We start from the raw sequence: 13,039 nt of genomic DNA, 5'->3' as shown, positions 1-13,039 counted from the left end.
TTATTGGCAGAAGCTTGTTTAGAACCTGTAAACTATTATAAATGTAACCCGTTATTCCTGGTATCTATTAAACCTCTTAATATGCTCTAGGCTCTCTCTGAGGGCATAAAAGAGACAAACAAATAGGAAATTCCCAGGCAGGAAATAATGCCAGTCCGTGTTCTCGGCTGTATCTAAATCTACTCAGTGCAGCAAATAGCAGGAATTACACTGATGTCAGTTATAATTCCCAAATACTCTGTGATACTGGTGGATGAAAAGCTGGACATGAGCCAGCAATGTGTGCTCACAGCCCAGAAGGCCAATCGTATCCTGGGCTGCATCAAAAGCAGCGTGGCCAGCAGGTCGAGGGAGGTGATTCTGCCCCTCTACTCTGCTCTGGTGAGACCCCACCTGGAGTACTGCATCCAGCTCTGGAGCCCTCAGCATAAGAAAGACACGGACCTGTTGGAGCAGGTCCAGAGGAGGGCCATGAAAATGATCAGGGGGATGGAACACCTCTCCTATGAAGAAAGGCTGAGAGAGTTGGGGTTGTTCAGCCTAGAGAAGAGAAGGCTTCGGGGAGACCTTATTGCAGCCTATCAGTACTTAAAGGGGGCTTATAAAAAAGATGGCGGCAAACTTTTTAGCAGGGCCTGTTGTGACAGGCCAAGGGGGAATGGCTTTAAACTAAAGGGGGGTAGGTTTAGACTAGATATAAGGAAGAAATTTTTTGCGCTGAGGGTGGTGAAGCACTGGCACAGGTTGCCCAGAGAGGTGGTGGATGCCCCATCCCTGGAAACATTCAAGGCCAGGCTGGACGGGGCTCTGAGCAACCTGATTTAGTTGAAGATGTCCCTGCCCATGGCAGGAGGTTGGACTAGATGGCCTTTAGAGGTCTCTTCCAACCCAAACTATTCTATGATTCTATAATCTGTTTCAGCCTCCGCATAGGTTTAACCATATAGACCTTATCGTAGTTTACACTACGGAAAAGCAAGACTACCTCTAGAGGCCAGCTGTGTCAACTCTGGCTGCTGGAGTCCTGCCTAAATTGTATAGGCAGTGCACAGATATCACCCTTAAAGACAAATAGCCTGATACGCCATTGCCTTGTATCTTACTTTGCCCTTTAATTGTATTTGTTCAAACAGAAGCGGGTATAAAATGCCACAGGTCTGATTGCATCGGTCTGCAGTACCATGCAGAGAGTGGGAGGAGAGTCTTACGACTGACCGCTGCTGGATTCATTTGTCATTCAAAAAAAACCCAAACCAACTGAAAGAGATCTATATTAAAAATATATTTCATATGACCTCACTCAAAACATTTTATTCTGGGTTTGAGAGTGCCTTTTAATCATTTTATTGTTTCTTCAACAAAAAGAAAACAGCTTTAAAACAAGAACAGTTTGGGGAAAGGAATTTGGTTGAAATAAAACCTACCAAAAAAGAAATACAGTCATTCAATAATGCAGTGAAACAAAGTCAAATTCACACCATGTTTTCCTTGTCCCAAAAGCAAGGTATGTGCCAAAACAAATTCTGGTGATTAATATGCTCATCAGTAGTGCCAGGTCAGCTTTATTTTTAGTAAGTAACATAGTGCTTGCGTTCCTACAAAACAAGGCCCATTGCAGTAAGTACAATCTCAGCCCTAAACGTATGGGAAAAAAGATAAGCTAAATGGTAAGGTAAGCTACATAAAGAGCAATAATCCCAACCACCAACACGGCCTTGACAAAATTAGGCAGTTCTAATGGGTCTGCTTTCCCTGGGAAGTGTGAGTAGCCCCCTTGTTCTCTGTGTGAGTATCTTCCAACTCTGGCAGGTAGCAGCTACACCTTGCTCTCAGTCTGGGGTGAGGGTATTTGGACAAGATTAAGAGAGAAAATGTACAAAGGAAATGCCCAGAGATAGAAATTGTAGTACATTGTCTATATAGCGTGACATTTAATGTCCGTCTAGAAATCTTAATGTTTGGCTTTGTGTTTAGCTGTGTGCTCTTGGTAGCCCATTAAAGAAAAATGAAGTAAGGTGAACAACCGTCATGAGTTTTCTCTTGGGTGCTAAATCAGAGCAGAGTCAACTGAAAATAAAGCTTCCTTTATTCAGAGGGCATTGGGGTGCCTTACCCCCAGTGCTGGCCGGCACGTCCTCAGAACTATTTGTAGCAAATGCGTAGTGACCTAAAAATCTAAGACAAACAGTTTTACCATTTTTCTGTGAACATCTATTTGCACTTAAACTTCAGAATTCCTGAGCAATGGTGCTCTAATTTAGATTACAAATTTTCCTTTTTTTTTTAATTGCTAAGGCTGATATTTAAAAAGGCATTTTAGGTGTTTACTTCTTAAACACTTTTTAAAAACATACCCCAAGGTCCTGTTGTCCATGTAGATATAAGAGTATACAGTATCGTACTGGATAAAGTTTACAATGAAATCTCCTGTCACTAAACCTGTGGCAAAGTAATAACATCTATTTCATACAGCAATTTAAATGTGTAGATCACAAAGCCCTTGGGGAAAGGGGTTGTAATCATCAACACCGCCGATCACTGCTGATGGGGAAGATAAAGGGATTCGGTGAACGTGGTCCGGCATGCCAAGACCAGACCTGCGCCCTGCTCTCCTTAGAGCTAGGCCAGCGCTCTATCCCATGGGTCATACTGCCACTTTAACAGGTTGATTTTTTTTTTTTTTTTGCTTCAGGTGGTTTGGAGCTAACAGTGCAGCATTCAGTCGGAGCGCGTGCACGTTTCCCCACCGCGCCGTCTTTTCCTCTCCTCCCACATTTAATATGTCTGAGCTAATTTTTTTTTACAAGGATTTGCTGGAAGCAGTGATAGATAACGGGAAAGTACTCCGAAGGCTGTAATAAACAAAAGCTATCATTCGGGTTTAACTGATGTATTCATCACTGTGCTTTGTGTAAAAATCCTTGCGTCCAGCTCTCTTCCATGACAGGCAAACAGGTCATGCCATCTCTTTTATAAATGTATCACTTTACTGGATAGATTTTCTTCCCTCACCTTCCTCCTGGAAGGTTGCTCTAGAGCCTCTCTGATGCAGGAGGTAGAAACTGTCTGTCGTCAACTTATTCATAGCTAGTTTTGGACCATCTGTTTCCATGCCAGCATTGTCTTTAGGTTAAACACGCTCCTAAGTTTTACGTATCTTTGAGCGTATACCCCCCACAAGCCTACATTTGCTATACTGAGTAAGAGCAGCTATATAATACATTAATCTAATGAACACAAGGAAAAAAAAGAACTTCCTTCTACTTCCCTTATCTCTAGCTAAATACTGTTTAGATGGCTTAAGTAAAATGTAAACTATGTAGTGACTCTTGGCAAAATTTAAGTTCATTCAAGTTTTTTTTGCAGTTATAAAAAATTCTCCTGGCTAGACCTGTTCGAATATTTTTCTGGTAAAATATTTTTATCAGAGACATGACTTTTTTTTGGAAAAAAACCCAGACGTTCATTGAGAGAATATCCTGCCTTTTAATGTTTTGTTTTGAAAATACATTTTGAAACCACCTTTTGTTTAAAAAAATACCAAATATGGAGCAATTGTTATGGAATTTTGAATTACACCCTCCCTTTTACCCAGTAACATTCCCTCCCTGGGAAATTCTGTTTTTGCAGAAAATGTCAAGTTCCTTTGAGTTCATTCTGATTTGTCATGAATAGTCCTTGAAATCCTGAACGCTTTCATGGACAAGAAATTCTGTTCCCTCACAGTTCTGCTCCTGATTCTCTCCTTTACCATAGATCAGATGTAGATCTATGGTAGTGAATGAGACTACACCTGTGCTTGGACATAGGTTTTAGCCTGTGCTAACTATTTAAAATTTGCTGAGAGGTTTTAACCTATGATTAATATGGGCAGTGTTAACAATGCTTATTATTGGCAGTACTCCTGCAAGTAGGAGTGGTGAGGGGGGAAAAGCCCATGGAGAAGCGACTTCACAACAGAACTTCAGACAAGACTGAGGACAATGCACAGAAAATTTGATAAGAAGAAAAGATAAGAGGGTAGAAAAACACCAAACATAGGACTTTGCAGTCTTAGTCTTCCATAACAGTTTTTTACAAGCTGCCCTGGCAGCTCTGTCGTGCTGTGCACGGACTGCTTAGACATCCATGGGAGATGGCAAAAGGGAGATGTTGTAGAAGTTTGGAATTACCATGACTGTCATTCTGCTCTCTGATTATGATTTTCTCAGGCTGAATCAGTGTCCTTCCTCCACCACCATGACACAAGCATGGATCCATCATCCCTGTCTGCCCTGGGTTGCCCTCTGTGTGTCCTCGTAGTGGTTAAATGCCACAGTTCCCTTTGTGTGCTGTTTGATGGAGGGCTTCTGCAGCTAACTTGGAGATCCTGCTGCCTTGAGAGATGCTCCAGATTCATTCTGAGCACACTGTCCAGATATTTCCGTCTCCTTTTTCTCTGGATGACCTAAGAGCCTGTGGAGCTCTCCGCTACGGCATTTGTTACAAACTCGGTATATCTAATACATAGTATTTTCTCTGAGAAATTTGCTTTTGAAGGTATTTGATTTCTGTCTATGCCTTTGGTGGATTTCTGGCTCTTACTGTCATGTATTGAGCTAGAGGTAACTTTTGTGTTGGGTATCTGTAGTTTTGCATTGGAAATCTGTAGACTTTCTCTGACGAAATCCTATTTAAGCAGACGAATATATCTCCCTTATTTCTTATTCCTCTGGACATTTCTTTGGCATTACAATGCCGATGATTTGATTTACTTCTTGTATTCCTTCTGCCTTCTAATAGCATGCCTGAGTTGCAAGGGAAGGAGTCTCCAATCTGCTCTTTGAAACAACTGGCTATTCACCTCATCGTGTTGCTGAGCTCTCCTCCCATCTTCTTTGCAGACTCTTTGGGATCCATCATCAGTGCAGTTTAGATACTGTAAAACGCAAATATTGAACTATAGAGCGTTTATGTCCATGACTATATGAACTCTGCACCAACAAACTGTTATGAGGCTACAGACAGAGCGAAAATTTTGCTACTTTAGGATGTGCCTTATCCTAATAAGAAGTTCAGGTTTCAGGAATTGGTGAACCACAAGAAAACACGGATAGCCCTGCCCTCTTGTTCTCAAGAGGCTGGGTATTATTAAAGAACAATTGTATTTTAGAATGGAAAACCAACACTCCAGCATAAATTCCTTACACCTAATATACAAATCCAAACCAGCAGCTCTCTGACTAACCCATCATCAGATCCTTGGTAGAAGATGGAGGTTTGCTTTTGTTCTTTCTTTTCAATTCCGTGTTTATTATCAGCAGCATTGCTAAGAGGAAGAATGAAAAAGGAAAAAAGGAAAAGCACGTGTAAGAAGCAATTTCACACAAAAAATAATCAAAAGATACAGTCACTTTCCTTTTAACAGTAAACAATATTTGGTGATGAATACCAAAGAAAGCCACATTCAACGGAATTACTGTCTTCACCAAACAGTAAGTGTTACGTTTCTGGAAAGCTAAGCTGCTGTTACGACAAGGCTATCAATCAAAGGTAGGATCCATCTAACATTATATAGATATCTATGGTGTAGGCATCTCGACTGCAGATATCCACAGCAGAACAAGTCATTCCAGGCTTCCTTTGAGTCCATGGAAGGAAAAATAGGCACGTCTAGGCTGTGATTCATTCCATCTAAAGTAAGTCTAAAATAGGTCGTATGAATCATGTCCTATAAGTGCCTGATTCCCTCCACTGACTGTAAGGAAAAACTAGCCTAGATGTAGGTATCTATACCTTGTAGGCCTCTGAAGATATGCGAAATGGATGTCAGTTCAGACTGACACTCTGTTCTGATACAAGGAGTTTCAGAGAGAAAATCTGGGGACAAGAAAAGCAATCAAATATAGGCAAGAGAGATGTTAGGACAGGTAACCGAAGACATTAACAGGTTGGTCAGAAATTAGTCAGAAAAAAATACATAAATTGCAAGGCATTAGAGCTTGACTGTACAAAATGAATGTAATGGACGTACTAAAGAGACAGAAGAGCAGTGTTAGTAAAAGATGACAAAGCAGGCATCTCCCTGATTTAATCCATGTCCATACATTCCTTCATACCTGAAGCTATACTTTTACCTTGTTATTAGGCAAGACTTAACTCAAGCCCGAATTTGATCTTTTTGATCAAATTGTTGCAGCTCCACTGAATCCACACAGTGTTTTTAGCTGATCCAATGCCAGTTAAGCTACCCCAGATCTAGGTGGATGTAAAATGTCCCGATGTCAGCAGAGGTACAGTTTTACCCTATGTAAATCCCCCATGGTCAGTTTTTGCCTGGTCATTGGTTGTCTTGTCATTTATTCTCCAGACATGGTTCTGCTTCTCTGAGGGTGGTGACACCAGAGAACTACCTCCGTAAGGGAGACCAGAGTGAAGCTGTTGATGTGCGTGTTACACGACCATAGAGCTCACCACTGAATTTAGCCCGGAGTCTGCAAAAAGAAATGGGCTATTTATTAGGGAACTGTCCTGCAATTTACTGTCTCATAGAAAATAACCTTAGCAGGATTTTGAAAATATTAATGCAAACTACTGAATTGCTTTTTAAATGCCTTCAGACAATCTGCACAGATGTCATATAACATGCGCGTACAGGGGAGCTTGAATTTATCTTAAGAGACTTAACTCATTTTTCCCCAAGAAGTAAATGTACTCACAATAGATTTTCTTTCAGAAAATAATTAACTCAGTCTTAACTTGTGTTTCTGTTTGGACTGATGGCTGTGTTTACTATGTGTTCTTTTCTACAAGACCGAGGAATTCCTCTACTCGAGGAATTTCATATTTCCAGAACAGCTTTTTTTATTGAGACCCATTTGCTCAGAGTACTCTCTTCTTCATGATTTAGCTGCTGTTTTAGATCATTTATTTTTATTGACAGTGAGACTAGTCCATTTGGTTGACTTTCTCAAACATTAACTGCTATAACTTTCATTTAGACTGCCAAGGTTTCCTCATTTACACATGAAATCATCCCATTCACCTCTCCAGGAAAAGGCAAGTCAGACCTGGTGTTTCTTACTCTCAAGGAGAAAAAGAGGAGAAATGGTAGCACCACCGCATTGGCATTGCTTTCTCTGATTTACAGCTGTCACTACTGAGGAGTCAGGGAAGACGGGCAAGGGCAGCCACTCTCCATGTTATCTTCCCAAAGCTTCTTGCAAAAAATGGTGCTGTATCCTTTAATCAAAAATTATTTTTTACCCGTCCTTTCTCTGATTCACCACTGAACTATAGAAGAACACTGTCAAACTTTGGGCATCTTCTAGAGCATTTGTGAATCAAGGATTTCCAATAGGTAAGATGGAAAAGCCAGGCTTACGGAGGATGTGGTATAAGCAGGCAGTGACGACAGCCAAATGGCTGCCTGTGATTGCAGTGGATGGGGTTTGGTGTCCACAGTGGTTCTCCGTTCTCTGTTTCTCAGCCTCAAATCTCTAGCTGGAAGCCAGAAAATCGGGTCTGACTCTTCAGGGAAGGAGGAAGAATAGCTTTAGAAAACAGGCTAGGTTTATCAGCTGCAGATAACAGTGATTTTTTTGATATTTTTCAACACCCTAGTTCATGAAGCCACCACGAGCTCTTATTAGGCACAGACCAATGTGTATAGGACAATTAATTAAGAGTAGCAGAAAGTTCACTTCATCTCATTTGATGACCACTCTGATCACCTCACATAGCCTTCTCCAGGGGAAAGGCTGTAAATTATTAAAAGTGAATGAAACAGTTGAGTTACGAGGTTTTACCACTAGGAATTAGATTGCTATTTTTCAAGGATGCATTTTTCTTTAGTTAAAAGTTCCTGGAAATAATAATTGATTTTGTGTTGCTCAGAGACTTCTATCAAGAGAATTATTTCTTGCAGCTAAGGCATCAATTACTCAATGACTTCTGCCCCTTTTAAATCAGCAACTGATAAGCACTATTAGATGTTGAATCAGAGGGAGCCTTAAAGATATGATCTAGATCCTGTGTGCCTATGCCTGACCCAAACTGGGAAATGATAATTCCAAGAAAATAATATACACCATTAGAAATAAGATCAGGATTTTACTCTCTGTTTCATGTCTCCGTAACCTTGATTAATACTCAGTTTGAGGGACTAGATCTCCAGTGTTATGTCTTCTTGTGTTTTCTATACTTTTTTTCTACTCTCCATCTGAGAAGGATGCACTGGAAATGCAGGGTTGGACCTGTATTTCATGTAAATTAATATAGCTCCACTGAAATCAACAGAGCTACAATGCTCTAAAACTGCTAAGGATCTTTCCTACATCTTATTAATATATTTTTAGAATGGACATAATATCTTAGTTCATATTAAAGTGTAGAGTTCATCACAGCAGTAATCTCTAAGACACAGGCCTGCCTATCTTTTATGATAAAGGAATTACATTTCTTCTAGTTGTGGTGATAAAAATCTGCTGCTCCTGGGAAGATGACTTGCTGGAACCTGGATAAATTGAGCATACCCTACTGTATGCTAGGAGTTGAAGAGATGTGATTGCTGACTTAACCAGTGAAAGAGGTCTCTGATGTTAATGCAGTTAAGCTAGCAAGACTGCGTTGGTGTCACTCAGGGCTGGATAGCGTTGGGGTTTTTTATGTGCTGATAAAAAAAAATGCAAGTTTGTTACTATTGTTGTGGCCATGCAAAATGCATGGATCCAGTATGGGGTACCAATAAATTGCCACAGTATATATTGTAAAAAAAGTAATAATTTCCAGAGGCAGAGTTCAGCCCTGTCACAAGATTTAATCCAGTCCACTGCTTGCTCCTTGTTTTTCCTGAAGTCTGCCAAACGTGGAGAGGGAGCAAATAATGTTCCCAGCTCAGAGATTTGGTATCTCTCGGCATGCTTCCTGCTATCCTCTTTCTGCACTCCTGACTGCCCTAACAAGACGCATATATAAGAAGTGACCAAAACAGAGGTGTCCCCTTGTTCATGTGGTTGACTGTGGAGGTATGTCAAGTTGTTTGATGGGGCTGTATGACGTAACCCTCGGGTGTTGGGAAAGCACAGAGTCAGGAACGCAAGACAGAAATTTCTGCTTATTTGATGGAGGAGGCAGGTTATGTCCTGTTGCGGTCAAAAGGTTGGACAATGTTGGTGCAGAGAAGTGGTTCTCAGGCAATAGCTTGCAGGCAGCATCGTGCCCTAAAACCGGGGCTAAGGGCAAAGTATAAATTGCCTGCAGCACATCACCTACTCAGCAGCTTTGCCTATGGCTCAGCCAAGTCACGGGTCTCTGGCTTAACCAGTAAATAGTCAGCCTCTTTTGAAGAGACTGTGAACATAATTTATTCAATTATAAATTTTCGAATAAATATTTATTTATTTTTAGACTCCTGAGCGCCCTTTCTGTTTTTATTGATGTTACTGCACGCTACTAAATGCCTGAAGTATTTCCAGTTGTAATTATGCAGCAGAACATTTCTTTGTTGTTTCTGTTTGAGTTTTATGGTCTGGATAACATTTAGTCATAGTGAATGCCTGCCATTTCTATTCGTTATTTACTGTTTGTATTACAACAGGAGGGTACTAGAACTGGACAGCTAATACATCAGGTGACTTTGCCAAAAGTGCAAGTACAAAGCCTTGCTCCAGACGATTGTTGAGGACTTCTTCAAGTCAACACCACCAGGAGTGAAGTCAGGATCCCTGCGTGCATGGTGCATGCGCTGCCATGGATAGAGCCGCACCGTTGAGCAAGGAGGTGAAAGCCCCGGCATGGGGTGGCTGCCGGTCTGCTGCCGTGTGGCGTGATCCAGCAGACACAAGCTCACCTGTATGATCACAAGGGAGAGGAAGAGTGGGTCTAAAACAATTTAGAGCCTTCCAGCTAAACCATACTTTGAGAAACACAGAGTCAGAAAACGTAGCTTTGCCCTGCAGGGCAATCCTGAGGGACAGCCATTGAGAAGGGGCCTGGAGAAGGCAGCACAGGTGAAATGGTTTGCCTGGCACAAACCTTTAATTGCCGTTAAAAGTGGGAATAAAACGTAGTTCCCCATGTTCCCAGCTCAGCACTGTGACTACTCAAGGACACTCTCTCCTATTTGCTCAGCTCTCCAAAATGGCTGGTCTCACCCCGCCATCCCCAACCCCCGCAATGAAGTAGCAAGCCACCTACGATCTTTTTTCTGCCCTAGTTTCTTTTTTAAAAAAAATCACAACACCGCCAACCACTTTTGCACGGCAGTCTCGGTCGTCTTTCACTACACTGGTCCATCCAGCCTGCTATTTAAGTTCCCCCTTGAAAAAAAACCCACCACTTTCTTCCACAGTGCCCACACAAAGTGAGTCAACGTTCTTTTCCATTCATCTCAGAGAGACCAGGATTGCATCCAACATGTTTTCTTAAAAAAAGAAAAAAAGAAAAAAAGGAAGAAGCATGGGTAAAACCACCAGGACATTCATACAAATCAGCTGAATAGTTACACAACTGTGTTTCTACAACCCTTAATCTTCCCCATTCACACCCTCCCTACTATCAAACATACCATGTGGGCCTAGCTGGTTAACTATTAACTTACTTTGTGCATAACAGAATATTAAAAAAAAAACATAGTAGCAACTTTTTTCCCATATGTGATCATGCTTTTCTTCCTGAGATGGATTACCCAGTCAGAGATTTTGACTAAGAATATCCCCTCTCCCCCCTGTAGAAATCTAAGCCCTGGGTGGCGGCTCCATCTCTGCCAAGTTTTGGCTCTTCAGTTGTCATAGTACAGGCCTCGTGGACTCAGAGGGCCACGTAAGTGCTTAATGTCTTTGATACCGATCTTGCTTGTTTCTGTGTTGTACTTAGATTCACCCTTGTTATCTGTAAGGCTTGTTTCACTTGGCCGTGGCACCCCTCAGTGTTCAGTGCGAGGAACAGTGTGGTCCCCTGCCGTAGCCAGTGGTGTTCAGTGCCATTACTGGTTTGGGGCAAGGTCTAATGGGTGAGGAGTGACAAATCACCAGCAGGTTCAAAAGGTAGCGTCAGATATGCTTGAGAGTTTTTCTGGATCTTTCCCTGGATTTCACCTGGAATTAGCATGGAGAGCTTTATTTCCTATCGCTGAGGTCAGTGATGACGGCTTAACTTGCCAAGGCAGTGAGACTGCTTTGGATTTTGTCCGATGCTGGGATGCTCAGTCAATGGCCTGTCAACCAGTTACAGGCTGCCCGAACATGTCAGGCCTTCAGCCTCCTTCGAGCAGCGGCTTGGGAGTGCGCAGTACTGGCTTTGGGTACAGTGAACAGCTTCGCTGCTGGCAGCATCTTGCAGCAGCAGGGTAAGAAGGGTAGAGGAGAAGGACTTCTGCTGGCCCTGGAAAAGCCCCATTGCTTGCTGAGACAAAAAAGTTGGGCATTACTTGTCTGATGTTTTAACGTATAGGTTTGAGTAGTATCTTTATATGTGAAAAAGGATTCTCCACACACGGCTTCACCATGCTTTTGTATCGATACATGTGTGAGGTCCAAGTACTGCCTTAGGTTGTAGATTTTAGTGTGTTTGTACTGGTAACTGACAAGGTGTGATAGTAAAGACAAGGTTTCATTGATACAGTTCTTTCCTTTTCCTCTGAGGAACCAGCTTTAAATACCGTGAAGCCAAGTTAAGGGTCCATACTTTATAGAGCTGCTTTACTTTAATCACAACAGTTATTGAGATAGCGTAACTGAGCAAATGATACAGAAAAGGCTTTCATACGTATCACCTGCAGTCCCTTTTCCTAAACTATAAAATAATAGTAATAAAAAGGAACAGACTTTTTTTTTTCCTAGGTGAAGCCTATCAAAAAACTCGAGAGACCCATGGTCCTGCGTGCCATCTTTTCCCCTTGTCAGGAGGTGCACAGGGGTCAGGAGGGGAGCAAACAAGGCATTTCTGGATGCTGCACGTCAGCGAGTTTCAGACCTCAGCCGGACTTCAACAGCCCTAGCGCGTCCTCATGGGGTTTCTGTAAGGTGGGAGCGGCGTGTTATTCCCATTTTACAGCGAAGATGTCAGGATGCTAGGCGGCTATTTCTTTGCGCCTGTTGCTTCAGGAAACCAGAAGAAAAAGCGAGACTTGCACCCCTATCCTTGACACCCGGCACGGGAAGACTGAGGGGGAGCTTCTGCGAGGCCCCGGGGCGATGCTCCGCGGTCGGCGGCGGGATGCCGGCCGGCCGGGGGGAGCGGCTCTGCGGGGCGTGCTCCCCCTCCGGAGGCTCCACGGGGCAGGGCCGCCCCCAGCCGCCGCCGGGGTCCCGGCCGGTCCCGCGGCTTCGCGGCGGCAGCGCCCAGCGACGCGGCCGCCTGCGAGGAGCATCGCCCGGGGAGAGATCTTGAACCGCGCTTCGCCGGGTCCGGGTAGGGGGAAGGCGTCTGTGCTGCGCCGGGCACAGCCGAGCAGCTCGCAGGGCACAGCTTTGCGGGCTGCAGCTCTCCTATCCCCTCAGCACAAAGCTGCCGGCTGGTCAGCGTTTCTGGGGGAAAAAAACCAACCGAGCAACCAGCCCCCCAAACCAACAAGCTATTTAAGCGCACAAACAGAATTTTAGGAGCCCGACCTGTTTTATGAAATGCATTCAGATAAAAAAGAATGGCGATTTAAACACGGAGACATCAAAGCAGGACGTTTCCCATCAAGATTTTTCGGAAACCATGCATTCACTTGAATTCTGCAAACCCAGACACGAAGCTTTTTGTAAAAGCCCCTGCGAAGGTAGCGCATCCAGTTACTGAGTAATTACGGTTCTAATAAAATTTTGGCTTCCCTGAAGTCAAATTAAATTGTAGAACTGATTTCAATGCGATCAGGATTTCATTCATAGTCTGTAAGGCAGCATCCTTGGTTTTGACAGACTTAACTTTCCCGGTATTCCAAGAACACTATAACTGTTGAGGGTTTTCACAACTCAGAATAATATAATGCCAATTGCATTCCAAAATCAAAAGGAAAGTTTTAAGCTGGAAAAAATCTGGTGTTGTTAAAACAAATACACTCACCACTTGCCTC

This window comes from Aptenodytes patagonicus, chromosome 1 (genome assembly GCF_965638725.1).
Source record: "Aptenodytes patagonicus chromosome 1, bAptPat1.pri.cur, whole genome shotgun sequence".
NCBI lineage: Eukaryota > Metazoa > Chordata > Aves > Sphenisciformes > Spheniscidae > Aptenodytes > Aptenodytes patagonicus.
This window is presented reverse-complemented; position numbering follows the sequence as displayed.